A 12,881-nucleotide genomic window follows, 5' to 3' on the forward strand; every position below is an offset into this window, starting at 1 on the left:
GTGTGTTGTTGTGTGGTTGCTAGGGCATTGTTATGTGGTTGGTCAGGTGTTCCAAGTGGTTGTTTGTGTGTTGCTGTGTGGTTGCTAGGGCATTGGTTTGTTGTTGCTAAGGTGTTCCACGTGGTTGTTTTTGTGATGCTGCACAGCAGGTTGCCAGGGCATTGGTACAGTTTGTGGTTGCTAAGGTGTTCTCAGTGGTTGCTCCAACAGTTTGTTTGTGTGTTGTTGTGCAGTTGTGGGTGGTTGCTAGGGCATTGCTATGTGGTGGCTAAGGTGTTCCGAGTGCTTGTTTGTCATTTACTGTGCAGTTGTGTGTGGTTGCTAGGGCATTGGGGTTGCTAAGGTGCCAGATGTGGTTGTTTATGTTTTAATATGGAGTTGCATGTGGTTGGTAGGGTATTGCTATGTTGTTGGTTAGGTGGTCCAGGTGGTTATTTTTGTGTTGCTGTGTGGTTGCTAGGGTATTGCTATGCGGTTGGTCAGGTGTTCAAAGTGGTTGTTTGAAGTTCTAGGATTTTGCAGGTTGCTAACCGATTTCTAGGTGTCTTAAATGGTTGTTCAGAGTAGTTGTTTGAGTGATGCGGTTCATTTGGTTGCTAGGCCATTGGTATGTGGTTACTATGGTGTTACAAGCGGTTGTTTGAGGGATGCTGCACAGTTGGTTGCTAGGGCACTGATATGTGGTTGGTAAGGTGTTGTGAGTGGTTTTTCATGTTTTTTGTGTCTTAGTATGGAGTTGCGTGTGGTTGCTAGGGTATTGCTTTGCGGTTGGTGAGGTGTTCCAAGTGGTTGTTTGTGTGTTGTTATGTGGTTGCTAGGGCATTGGTTTGTTGTTGCTAAGGTGTTCCAAGTGGTTGTTTTGGTGATGCTGCACAGCAGGTTGCTAGGGCATTGGTACAGTTTGTGGTTGCTAAGGTGTTCTCAGTGCATTGGGCATTGGGGTTGCTAAGGTGTCAGAGGTGGTTGTTTATGTTTTAATATGGAGTTGCATGTGGTTGCTAGGGTATTGCTATGCGTTTAGTCAGGTGTTCCAAGTGGTTATTTGTGTGTTGCTGTGTGGTTGCTAAGGCATTGCTATGTGGTTGATCAGGTGTTCGAAGTGGTTATTTGTGTGTTGCTGTGTGGTTGCTAGGGCATTGCTATGCGGTTGGTCAGGTGTTTCAAGTGGTTGTTTGGATGATGCTGCACAGCCGGTTGCTAGGGCATTAGTACAGTTTGTGGTTGCTAAGGTGTTCTGGGTGGTTGCTCCAACTGTTTGTTTGTTTGTGTGTTGCTGTGTGGTTGTGTGTGGTTGCTAGGGCATTGCTACAGTATGTGGTGGCTAAGGTGTTCCAAGTGCTTGTTAGTGTTTTACTGTCCAGTTGTGTGTAGTTGCTAAGGCATTGCGGTTGCTAAGTTGTCAGAAGTGGTTGTTCATGTTTTAATATGGAGTTGCATGTGGTTGCTAGGGTATTGCTATGTGTTTGGTTAGGTGGTCCAAGTGGTTATTTGTGTGTTGCTGTGTGGTTACTAAGGTATTGCTATGCGGTTGGTCAGGTGTCCCAAGTGGTTGTTTGGGTGATGCTGCACAGCCGGTTGCTAGGGCATTGGTACAGTTTGTGGTTGCTACGGTGTTCTGGGTGGTTGCTCCAACTGTTTGTTTGTTTGTTTGTTTGTTTGTTTGTTTGTTTGTGTTCCTGTGTGGTTGTGGGTGGCAGTGCAACTGTGGCTTTATTGTTCATCTGTAGTGAATAATGTTTAAGTCTGATGACAATCTCAGAAGTAGCACACCTCTGCACCACAAATATTAGCGTTAGGAATTTTAAGAAATTGAAAAATCCCACTAATAAGGAGATTTTACAGAATAGACGTTCTGTATAATGAACAATTACACGGTTTCAGAATGGCCCATTTAGGTCAACAGCATTACGTCTCATCTGATGGACTGCAAGGTCGTCTCTCACCAAAGACACTCAAAGTCACTGCTGATGTTCTTCACGCAGTATTCATCGATACCATCAGGAGTTCTGCTCCCCCTAAACCAATACAGAGAATGGATTCTTTCTCTCCATCACAGCAGTTTACAAAAACGGTAACCATAGTTTCCATCAAAATACCACAGTCACTGCAATTATTGTAACTACCGTAAAACCATAATAAATGAACATGTCATCTAAACATGTGAGAAGCTTTCAGAATCTTTCTGTCATTTGTTTCTCAACAAATGACAACATCTTTCAAGACCCAATACACTCATATATAAGATATATTCCCTGAAAGTCATTGTTTAACATTTAGCGCACTCTTGCTCATAATGGAAAACAAGAGAAATGCCCTCATTAAGCATCAAATTCACTTTTAATCCATTATTATTTTGGAAGAAACTACGGCTATCATGGAAAGCGATCCTATAGTTTAGCTCTAACCACTATACAGCAGTTCAGTTTGGACTTCTTCGACGTGTTTTTCTTCTTACGCGAGCAGTTATTTGCCAAATTTTTTTTATCAGAATTTCATCTGTTCTGTTTGGGCTTTTCGTGGTAAATGATAAATTTGACACAGGAAATGCAGAGGGCTGTGGGGAAGGCGTGAAGGGCCGGGCTTCCTCTATGACAACACAATGGTTTCAGACACTGGCCTCTGACTGGCCCCTTGCCACCGGACGCGGGGACGAGGAAGTGCGAGCGAAGAGCTGATAACACACACAACAGCCACAAGCGCCCCCCCCCCTCCTTCGCCGTCTGGAGACACGACCGCTTCCCACTGGATCTGCCATTTTTTGCTTATTCATTCCCGTGCCGGTCGGCATTGTGGGGTTGAAAATAAAGACATCAGATATGAGAGGCACCTCTCGGTCACCCCGGGTCTCTGAGGTATTCCTTCTTTTCATTCAATGCTCATCTCTCCGTTTGACAGTCTGTGTCCTTCACACTGGCATGAGATGATTCTCAAATAGGTTGCCAACACACACACACACACACAGAAAAAGAGAGAGAGAGCGAGAGAGATAGAGAGTACGTCCAGTGTTTTACTGGGAGGTGGGATTATCCGAGTCTCTTTGTCTTACAGATACAGTTAGTTTTTCACCCAACGCTCTCAATGCGCCAGGCCCGCTCGCCTCTAAATTGAAGTCGAATCGTCTCTGAAGTGTTGGAGGTTTCGGTTGGAGATGAGGCGCGGGTAAAGTGCTCGGGGATGGATTGAATTCTGATTGGGGGTTCGGCGATGGGTAAAGAGAGAGTAAATCTGGTGACAAATGGTTTGGAAGAGCATTACTGCGTGGCGCTGATAAGGGTCTGTCTCCATAATAGAACGGAGAAGACGTGTCCATCAGCCCATTTGAAACCGTTCCTACAAGGTACTGGCTTTCATTAGCGCACCCTCTGAATAGTGGGGCCGAATGAAAATTGCTACTTACCCTGCGATTACGGGATTGAAAGGTAGCTGTCAAAAGAGAGCCAGAGACTCGGAGAAGAGAGGGGAGGTTGTGTAGCTGTCACCATGACAGGGAATGTGTTTCTGTAAGATTACTATTGTGTGCCTTTTATTAAAGACAGGAAAGAGTCATGGGGTGGATAAGAACAGCAGGAGAGGCCGATCCTTAAACACAATCGGAGAAATGTGACGGTGACATGATGGGTGGAGACCGATGATCGGCAGCGAACGACTATTTGTGGTTTCTATCAGGCCCTGCTGGGTGCAATGGCTCTTTCCTGTAGGACCACTGCGATATCTACGTTCTTTAAGGCTATCGCTGTCTTAACGCTCTGCATTGTAGCGGAACTTGTTTGTTCACGATGAAAACAATTCAAGTAGTCAGGTTATGAAGTAAAGTCGTTTTTCGAGTTTTCCTGTTTATCTTTAAACTTGAATTGAATTATTTCTGTGGTAATCAGATTGACTACATGCTAAAATACCTTGTTGAATATTCCATCAACAAAAAATCAAAGCTATGCTTTTTAGCCGATATCACCAAGACCACCAATTATTTATTATTAATTATTTTTGTTCCTTTTATTTTATGCTAGAATATACGTATTTGCAACAATTTTACCTTTGTTGGATTATAAAGATATGATGCATATGAATGCCCCAGCACATTACTAGATATAGTTTTTAATAATGTCTTAAGTTTCATTACTGGTTGTAGCTATCAAAAGCATCATTGCATTTTACAGTATATGAGAAGGCCGAGTTACCATCTTCGTATACCGAAGAAGTTATAATTGGTATTGTTTTATATGGGTCAATGACGTGACTTTAATTATTTTGTATCCGTATGGTTCAATTAAATGTTAAAGGGTTAAAATTTTAAAATAAATTTGCAGATTACTTGCATACATTCTCTTTTGAGGACTAAGTCTAAAATTTCTGTTTTTCATTTTGAAAGAACTTTGGGGGGTAATTGCAAAAATGTCAATGTGGTTTAACCGGTCTGTGTCAATTGGTGTAACTATTTTTTTAATGAAAATATAAACATGTTCATAAAAAATTTGGAATAATATATAATCATCTAGTTTAGTGTAATATGATTTTTTACATAAATTTTTTAATTATTTGTCAAAGATTATTTAGAAAACAAAGCTGTTTTCAGCATATGTCAGGACAAATATTACAAAAACGCATAAAAAATGTACATTTAGATTTTTTTTTTTTATGATTACGCTCGCATGCCATGAAGGTGGATAAAATATTTTATATTTCTCATTATTTGGCCCAATTGGCGGTTACACCATTTCACATTTTCAGCTCCATTCAGTTTTAACTTTCATAAAAATGGTGCAAATGTAATTTTTATTGCATAAAATTAACATAAATACACCATGTGCATTGAAATAAACGTGATGTGTGCTTTTAAACGTTTTTCAAAAAGATGTTTGAATTTCTCATCTTGCCAAACCATTTTTGTCACGGACCCATATACGTCGATTTGCGGTCTTACCCCACAAATTCAAACGAACGCTACAAACGTCGTTCAAAGGATCTGTTGTATCTTAAAGATGCAGTGTGTAACTTTTAGGAAGATCTCTTGACAGAAATGCAATATAATGTACATAACTATATGATTAGTGGTCTATAAAGACCTTACATAATGAACTGTATTGTTTTTATTACTTTAAAATGAGGTGTTTTTATCTACATACACCGCGGGTCCCCTCACATGGAAGTCGCCATTTTGTTTCGCCGTGTTTCTACGGGAGCACTAAACGTACAAACTTCTCTATATAGCGCATTTTGTCACTACTGTATTTTGTCTACTAACATGTTTCTCCTTGGGCGGCTACCGTAGCTTTTCAATGCGTTTCGGTGAACGGCGGACTGATCCGTTGGTTGTAATTCACAATCTCACTGCTAGATGCCGCTAAAATCTACACACTGCATCTTTAAAGTTCCCAGGGTTCAAACAGAGATAGGAAACACAGGTTATATATATATACAAAAACAAATTATGTGTTTTATCCTTTTGGTAAATTGTTTGAGTGTGTTTTTATGTTTCCTTGTAATGCACTGTAAGTCGCTTTGGATAAAATCATCTGCGGAATGCGTAAATGTAAATTAAGAATATTTATAATACTGTATTTCAGTTTCAGAAAGACAGAAAAATAACTAAATATATATTCAATAGACTCAAGCTGAGACGTGAGATCCTGGAGGTCTCGTCTGAAGACGAGGAAGATGGATGCGGACGAGGTGAAGATAAGTGGTCTGTTCAAGAGCATCTACCTTTATGCACTTAAGCTCTGAGCTCCAGAGTTTGTGCTCTCAATGAACACATGGATCAATAGCACTGCGGAAACGGAGAGAGGAAGAAGAGGGGCGGAACGAGGGAAAACTCGCCCGGAGAAAAGTAAAAAAAAGCTTAATGTGAGTGATGAGAGCGTTCAATGCGCTGCCATGCAGAACCCGAGAGAAGTCTCACCATCACCGAACACAGACGCAGGCATAGATTTGAAAAATAATTGATTTTAAAGGTGAAGGTGAAGATTATTTATGTACTTTACTTTTTTCTGATCCCAGCTTAATATGCAGAGACAGCCGTGTATTAAACCAGGATACGAGGGCATTGGTAAGTTTATACCCATGAAAAGTGTAACCACTGTGGTTCTGTGGTGGGTTTGAAGTATTACTCTGTTTGTTTGAGCACCACCACACGGTCTGACACAGCAACATTGATTCGACCAATGATGTGAGTTTAGGGTGAGATGATCTGTTTGTCTAACCAATGGGAGTGTTCGTTATTTTCGCCATTCGTTTAATGACGCAGGTACACACTTCAGCTTTAAAACAAGTTAATGATGCTATTAAGCAACTCGCCATAAATATTCAAAGGTATTCAGCCAAACGCACAAATAACCCGCACGCTATGATTCCTGCACTTCTTTCAGTGCCGAGTCGCAATACTTCACATCAAACGGATTCTGGGGAAGGAATTTTTCCTCTCCGCTCAATTCCAAGACTTTTCCAAAGGAATAACACATTTTTAAAACTTTCATGACAGCGAAAGCCGCACGCTGGAGATGTGACAGTTCTCCGGTAAGGAACTGGACTCGTATGGGTAAACGCGACTAGTCAGTAGCAATATTGCGCTAAAGATGATTAGGTTTTCATACCGAAGTTCACCTCTGCTATATGCCGATTTCCCTTAAATGGACCGTATAGGGTTTCACAAGATTAAAAGCACTTTTCCGCTCATTCGCCTTTGAGAAGCGAAGCCCTATTTAGAGCATTTAATCCTGTTTCAAAGGGGAGATGGGAGACAGAGCCAGGCCAGTGGATTGATCATAGCCAAATGGTTCCTGTAAAATGCCTGATTGCTTGGGAAGTCAAGATGGTGGATCCGTGGAATTCCGTCAACTTTCTCGCCGGCCTTTTGATCCGAAGGGATTCCTATTGCAGGAGGCCTCTCATGTCTCCTGCTTTTTGAAACAATACTCCTGTGTCTGATCGCATTGATCTCCTCACGGTGACCTCTGACCCCTCAAGATGCTGCAGAGAGGGAACGAAAGAATGTGGAATGGAGGGGGGTTCTGTCTGCTCTTTTGCGCCCTTTCTCTCTCTCTCTCTCTCCCTCCTTTTTCATGCGATGATTTCATCTCACTGAATGGAAATGGCTCACATGTGTTTGCAATTATACCTCACATTGTAATCATGAGACAGAGCTATAAAGCGCGCACACACACACGCTCGTGCGCTCTCTCGAGGGTCCGTGCACATTCTACAAAACTTTTCATCAAACCATATGGTTTTGTCTTTTCGTTGTATATAGGCGGAGGGTCGAGTTTTAAAGCAAACAACTAAAAGGATGCGTGCGTTTTAGATGAAGATTTAAAGAGGTCATATCATCATTTTTTATTACTTTTTTCTATTTGTAATGTATTCATGCAGTAAAATCATTTTCAAAATGTAGTTTTTCATTAACCCTCACCCTACTCTTTCTGAAACTTTGCCTTTTTTATTGTTAGCAGATTTAAATTGTCATTTGTTTAACTCGACCAAGAATAGATAGTTAGTTATGTTTTATATTCTTGCATTTTGTTCGTAAATATGTCATTCATCATAGCTGATCAACTAATAACGTTTATTGAGTTGAATGTGGGTGGTCATATGTGTCATTGTATCTGTGGTAAGCATCAGAAATATCATTTAGTGTCTTTTCTTTAAAAAAAAAGAGTTTGTTTTTCTAATTTTGATTCGATTACACCTAGACAAGCTTGTGCAAGGCAGATTTGGAGAGAGAGAAATGAAATAAATGCAACTTTGCAGTACAGCTGCACTTAATAATCAAGAACCGGCTTCGGGCGACATAACACACGTCCTCCATCATCTCCGGGGGAAAGCTGGGGCTCACCCGAGGAGGACATCTTTGTGACCCGAGGCCCTTCTGACTTTGGTAATTGTGATGGTTGTAAACAGACTGCCCGGCCATGGCCCTGAGATGTTTATAGAGTTTCTGTGCTTATACACTCTGGGTCTGGGCAAACAATCCCATTAAGTGACTAGAGGAGCCCGTGATCGAAATTACTCAACTGACCTTTACTCCTGTAATAGAGCTGCTAGTTGAGATTTCTCTGCGCCTTACAATTAGAGACGGTTGGAATAAATACTCTTTTTTTATATTGCCATGCAAGAACAGAGACTGCATTGTCATTCACTATAGCAGAGAAATCACAAATTTATTTTTACAAATAGCAAAATTAATTTGAGAACAAATGAATCCTAAGCAAAATATCCTGTAATGTCTGAAGAATATATTTTTATTTGAGACCTCAAAATGAGTTCAGACACTACTTTCTTACATGCCCAATATATTTTTATATTTAATATTTAGGGATGTATCGGCCTGTAATCGGTATCGGCAGATAAAATCTATTTTTATCAGACATCTCTATTGGACATCAGAGGATTTCAAGACGACATCATTTTTAAATTAGTAAAATCCAATCTATATCGGTAGATTTCATTCTAAGTAATAAAATATCGGTATCGGCACTTACATTTTGTATCGGTGCATTCCTTATGTAAACAATTGACTCATTCATGTCTCCTAGACTTTTAGGAGAAACACCTGAGACAACATTGATGGATGACTGTAAAAAATTCTGTATTTTTGTCAAATTAGAATATATTTTGATGTTACTTTAACGTAACAATTTAAGTTAAACAATTTCAACTTGTTTTTAAAAGTTATATTAACTTGTTTTTAAAAGTTATATCAACTTATCACATGTTAAAACTCAAAATAGTAGGTTAAATAAACAATTGCTATCTATTTATATCGGCAGATGTCATTCTAAGTAATCGGTATTGGCACTTACATTTTGTATCGGTACATTCCTAATGTAAACAATTGACTCATTCGTGTTTCCTACACTTTTAGGAGAAACACATGAGACAACATAGATGCACACTGTAAAAAAATGCTGAATTTTGGTCAAATCAGAATATATTTTTATGTTACTTTAACTTAACAAATTAAATTAAACCATTTCAACTTGTTTTTAAAAGTTTGGTCAACTTATCACAGGTCAAAACGTAAAATAGTGGATTGAATTGACTTGCAAAACCAAGTTGTTTTAACTTCATTGTGCATTTTTTTAAGTGAGTAAACATCAAAAACTATTGCTATCGATCTATATCGGCAGATGTCATTCCAAGTAATTGAATATCGGTATCGGCACAGACATTTTGTATTGGTGCATAATGTAAACTATTGACTCATTCGTGTCTCCTAGACTTTTAGGAGAAACACCTGAGACAACATTGACGCACACTGTAAAAAATGCAGCTTTTTTGTCAAATCAGGATTTTTTACAGAGTAGTAAAAATCTAAACTATCGCTATCGGCAGATTTCATAATCGAATATCGGTAGCGGCACAGACATTTTGTTATTGGTGCATCCCTAATGTTAACAATTGACCAATAGGGTCTCCTTGACTTTTAGAAGAAACATCTGAGACAACATTGATGAACACTGTAAAAAATGCAGCATTTTTGTCAAATCAGAATATATTTTAGGTTACTTTAACTTAACAAATTAAGTTAAACAAATTTTACTTATCACATGTCAAAACTTAAAATAGTAGGTTGAATTGACTTGCAAAACTTCATGAATTGACTTGTTTTAATGTATAAGCATTTTTTACAGTGTAGTAAACATAAAAAACTATCGCTATCTATCTAAATCGGCATATTTCGTTCCAAGTAATTGAATATCGGTGCATCCTTAATGTAAGGAGAAACACCTGAGACAACATTGACGCACACTGTAAAATTTGTTTTGTCAAATCAGCATATATTTTTTAGATTACTTTAACTTAACAAATTAAGTTCAATTTCAACTTGTTTTTAAAAGTTACATGAACTTAACACAGGTCAAAACTTTAAATAGTAGGTTGAATTGACCAAGTTTGTTTTATGCTGCGTTTTTTTACAGAGTGGTAAAAATCAAATCTATCGTTATCTATTTTTATCGTCAGATTTCATAATCCAAAATCGGTATCATGACTTACATTTTGCATAGGTGGATCCTTAATGTAAACAATTGACTCATTCATGTCTCCTAGACTTTTAGACTTAAAAAATTAAGTTAAACAATGTCAACTTGTTTTTAGAAGTTATGTCAACTAATCACAGATCAAAACCTAAAATAGTAGGTTGAATTGACTTGCAAAACCAAGTTGTTTAAACTTTTTTTAACAGTGCATGAAATCTACACTGTAAAAAACATTTGCTGTAATTATGTAGCTGGTTGCCAGTAACTTACTGTAGAAGATAAAGACTGAAAATGTGAAAAAAGACTGAAGATGAAATAAGCAACCAGCTGCCAGTAATACTGTAATTTCTACAGAAAACTCTCCATGAAGTGTACTAAACTATAAAAAAGCTGAGAAATAAAAGTTGTATTGCATATCTCATGATCCTTGTTAAGCGCAGTTGCTTTTGTTTAAAGTTCAAAAGTGATTCAGAAAGTTACAGATTTTTTGTTCTTTTCGGCTCTGACGCGACAATAATTTCATCACGGTTACAGAAGGCGTTTCTGTACCACAAACTAAATGCATATGTATCTTAAAACGATTTTTCGAGTCTCTTTAAATCTTCCATCTTGCTGATAATTTGAGACGTGTTTTGCCCGTGGCGGAGCTGCAGTTGTGTCTCTCTCATTGATATATGGCACTAGAGCTCAAGCATTGTTGAGTTGGGTATTTCCAGATGGCTTACAAAAGACTCAATTCAAACTCTCGTCTGATGTGTTAAACTGTTTGCTTCTCACATGATGGTCTCTCTGCGTGTAAAAAACGTTTGGCCTAACGTGTGAAAACTCAAACAGGTCTTTCAAACTTGTGTTTTTTTGTTTTCATTCTTCTTGTTTCTAAAGGCGTTGTACCACGTGCCACATCCATAAATCAGTTGTGTGAAGGATCTCCGTCGCCAAGCGCTTGTTAAAGGAACAGCGACCGCCACAAAAAGCAAAACTTTTTTTATTATTTATTTCTGTTAATCTTGCTCGTATGCATTTAAAAAGCTCAACATCATAATGGTGTCAAGCTAGAAACCAATGAGTTCTGCATCAATCCCATTAGACATGTTGGAATACTTATTGGAATATTTTATTTAAAAACACAAATCTATCATAAAGAATTTAGCAAACAAACAAAATTTTGTTTTTGGTGCTTTTTTGTTTTTTATGGAGGACAGCATCCTGCCAGTCATCTCTGGTGTTGCACAGAAGAAACTCACACAGGTTTCTAACAATGTGAGGTTGAGTAAACGCTGACAGTTTCAATCTCTTTAAAAAGCACTTGTGTATAAAGTTGGACTCACTTACATCATGTCTTTCTGTCTCCTTATGCAAGAGAGTCTGGAGCTTCGCCAACATGCAGTGATCCAGAGAACGGGCGATGCGTCCCAGCAGACCGCAGTTCTGACAACACCCTCCTATCCCCACTGAAATCTTTATTTACTGCCCCCACACCTCTCCCTCGCTAGGGCAATTAAACCACCGCTGTGTCAGACTGTGAGGTTGTGCACCTTTCTCCTCCGTCGTGCATGCGAGGATACACTTCATTTGTTTATTTGTCGTTCTTGCCCTGCTTCATTTCGCCAACTGTTACACACGGCATACTTCAGGTGTGTGTAGTACGCATATCTGCATTAGCCACTATGAGGGTTATCTTCAAATGTTATATTTAATTATTTCACAATAATATTGTTAAGTAGATCATAATTAGAGTTTCTAATTAAAAATAAAAGCAAATCCTGTGAAAAACTGCAGTCGGCAAAGAAATAGCTCAGTTGGTAGAGGTCATGGGTGGGGTCGATCCCAAAGGAGCCCATGCTGATCAAATTTACCTCGCAATGCACTGTAAACAATTTTACGTAAAAGCATCTTCGAAAGGTAAAAATGCACAAAAAATGAATCCTGCACACTTTGATCTTGAAAATAAAAATTGCTAGTGATGTTTCCAAAATCCTTGATTCAAACTTTAGCACGAACAATAACAGCTGTGGTATTGGTTATCGGCTATAAAATGAAAACAATTATCTGTTGAAATATCGCTATTGGCCAAAATTTCCATTTGTGGTGTGCAGGTAACGTAGGTGGATCATTTGGAGCTCACCACTCAAATGCATCTTGGTTATTCAAGCGTTCCCGGCCTGCCGGTTCATCACGAGCACAGTTTAGTCGTGTCCCCCGTGGAGATCACAAAGGATGTAATTGCTTTAGCCTGAGCTCAATTGCTCCAATTTGAGGCAGTCTTACATGCCAGTCAGCTGTGCGGTATGAGCGTGCTGCCAGGGCGAGCTATGCATTACCCGCTTCTGTGCTGTGATGAGTCTGAAAAATAGCACGTAAATCGAATTTGTTTTGAGACGGAGGCATGCGGTGAAGAATCGCCCGCACGCTGCTTTTAAAATTTTGTCAAATTGCAGCCATATAGTGACTTTAAAAGGATATCATTGCTTCTGGAAATGGCTCGTGTAATTCTGCCGTAATGCAACTGTGGTAGTTGACCACGATCTTTAGACTCAATTTGTAGGTCGTGGCGATGATGAGGGCAAACTGTTTGGGACACAGCTGCTCCCCGAGGACGCAAAGGACATCTGCCAGCCCATTTTTATCTCCTTTTTTTAGAAAGTTGGATACGATGCAACTTTTCAGACACCTCCAAACATGATCAGCAATTCAGGAGCACAAATCAACGTCGTGTTTTTTTTCAAAAAATTTAAATATTGTCATGCAACCATTAAAGATACCAGACACACATCTTAACACCACTTAACATTTATTTTCATGAAGGTGATGGCAAGAATAGCAAATAACTGCAGATTTTCAACCGTTTGGATTCCTCGTTTCTGTCTTCCTCTGAAATCCGTGACATTATGGAAACGAAGGGGAAGA

The 12,881-nt window shown here is 39.0% G+C and overlaps 1 long non-coding RNA gene across 1 annotated transcript; it reads left to right on the top strand.

Annotated features, from left to right (window-relative positions):
• Window positions 1-7,540: 7,540 nt before the first annotated feature.
• On the top strand, window positions 7,541-11,942 carry LOC129446453 (uncharacterized). The gene is made up of 4 exons (XR_012372790.1): window positions 7,541-7,603; window positions 7,686-7,870; window positions 11,177-11,234; window positions 11,335-11,942. It is a non-coding gene; the product is annotated as an uncharacterized lncRNA (long non-coding RNA).
• The last annotated feature ends 939 nt before the right edge of the window (window positions 11,943-12,881 follow it).

This window comes from Misgurnus anguillicaudatus, chromosome 12, assembly GCF_027580225.2.
Source record: "Misgurnus anguillicaudatus chromosome 12, ASM2758022v2, whole genome shotgun sequence".
Taxonomy (NCBI): Eukaryota; Metazoa; Chordata; class Actinopteri; order Cypriniformes; family Cobitidae; genus Misgurnus; species Misgurnus anguillicaudatus.